This window comes from Malus sylvestris, chromosome 5 (assembly GCF_916048215.2).
Source record: "Malus sylvestris chromosome 5, drMalSylv7.2, whole genome shotgun sequence".
Lineage (NCBI taxonomy): Eukaryota > Viridiplantae > Streptophyta > Magnoliopsida > Rosales > Rosaceae > Malus > Malus sylvestris.
The window spans coordinates 32,203,470-32,205,696 of NC_062264.1; positions in this window are offsets into that span (position 1 = coordinate 32,203,470).

Consider the following 2,227-nt stretch of genomic DNA (forward strand, 5'->3'; position numbering starts at 1 on the left):
TCCATCGCCTCTTGGAAGTAGGAAAGTTTGAGCAAGGACGTGTAATTTTTCCTTGGACTCGCCGTACTGACTTCTAGGGCGAGTCTGTCGGAATACCTTAGAGTCCCTTGTACCTTCATGTTCCTCTAGGACCTGTCGTTCCTTCCCTAGATTAGCAACTGGCTTGGGTCGTGGAAGGGGACCGAGTCTTTCAGAAACCCTTGGGTCATTGATCTTCGAGCATATGTGGAGGGGATTCTCTCGACGTTGCTTTAGGAAGTTTCCGCAGTCACGATAAACGGCTTTCGATCCTTCCAACCCTTCTGCAAGAAGGTGTTTTCCTCCACTTCTCTTGCTTTGGGTCGAAACAGATGGGTTGAGAGAAGTCTCATGTTGATCAATGTTTTGATGATTAGCTCACTCCTTATCAGGGATACCCATGTCGAAGAAAGGTGACCCTCCGTGTTAGGGGGCACCAAGGTGATGATTGATGTCCACAGGGGTAACGAGCTCGCATGTTTGAGTACGCCTAGTTTCGTGGAGCGTCTCAAAGAGCTTCTCATACTGCTCATGGAGGACCTCATTCTTCATTGCTATCTTGTTGTTCTGAGCTTCTAGCTCATCGACTTTAGCTTGAAGAACAACCCTTTTTCCTTCCTTCTTTCGTTGCTTCGCACTAGGTGCAAGAAGGGTGTCATTCTGTGTGTTGTGGCTTCCTTCGCTCCCCATGTTGGAGAAGGATGCCTAGTCAAAAGAGAGTGTACAAATGGTGGAAACTAGCTTGACAAAGCTGAAGAGAGTGGGAATAAGTGTCGTTCCCACAGACGGCGCCAAATGTTAATGCATAAAATCAGTGAGGACTTTGGTAATACAGAAAGTGTTAAGTTTGTGACCTTCGCTAGATTGCTCCGGTCACTAGTATGGATAAGTATGTAAATGGATAGAGATAGGGAAGCAAACACAAGATGTACGTGGTTCACCCAAATTGGCTACGTCCACGGAGTAGAGGAGTTCTCATTAATTGTGAAGGGTTTACACAAGTACATAGGTTCAAGCTCTCATTTAGTGAGTACAAGTGAATGATTTAGTACAAATGACATTAGGGAATATTGTGAGAGAATGATCTCTATTTATAGAAGAGAGTTTCTAGTTTCATTCTGACATTAACACGTGTCGTGTTGTGATTGGCTTCTGATGTTAACACGTGTCGCGTTATGATTGGCTTCTGATGTCGACACGTGTCGCGCTATGATTGGCCTCCTGGTTGGAGGGAAACTCTTCTAGGTCCTTGACGGTATAACGTTGACCGGTGCTCAGTAGTTTCGGGATTGGTTAAGTATGGTACAAACAGATCCTAAAGTTATAAACTACGGCTGAGCCTTTGTTCACAAAAGTTTACATTTTAATTAATGAAGGTATAGAAAAAACAATAAATGTTTTGAAATTGAAGCTTTAGAAAGGGACACGCATTCTATGAAAGTAGTTTCTACGATCCAATCCTTAAACATGTTTGCATATGCTTCAAGGCTAATACTAGTAGTCAACATTCAAAAGTCCAATTCTAATTTTCAACTTGTTACAAGTATGGAACCTTTACCCGACGGAGCTCCGTTGGGTAAACTCCTATTATGTGGTCAAAAGTATAACTTCAATTTTCGACGTACCATAACTATCCGCCCATGTGTCTAGAAAAATCCACTGACATAACCCTTGCTCGATGAGCCTCCGTTGGGTAAACCCTTAACGGTCAAAAGTCCATTTTTCAATTTTCGACATGTCACAAATATTCACCCACGTGTCTTGAAAAATCCACCGACATAACCCTTGCCGGATGGAACTTTGTCGGGTAAACCCCTATTCAGTCAAAAGTCCATTTTTCAATTTTCGACGTGTCACAAATATTCGCCCACGTGTCTTGAAAAATCTACCAACACAACCTTTGCCGAACAAAACTCCATTGGGTAAACCCATATTCGATCAAAAGTACAATTCCAATTTTTGACGTGTCACCCACGTGTCTTGAAAAATCCACCGACACAACCTTTGCCCGACAAACCTCCGTTGGGTAAACCCCTATTCAATCAAAAATCCAATTCCAATTTTCGAAGTGTCATAAGTTATGACCCGGCGATATTTTTTTTAGTAAAAATAAAATATCTTTAAAATATCGCGATAATATCACTAATATCGCGATATTACCGATATTAGCGATATTATCGCGATATTCGTCGTCGCCGCCGCCGGGAGG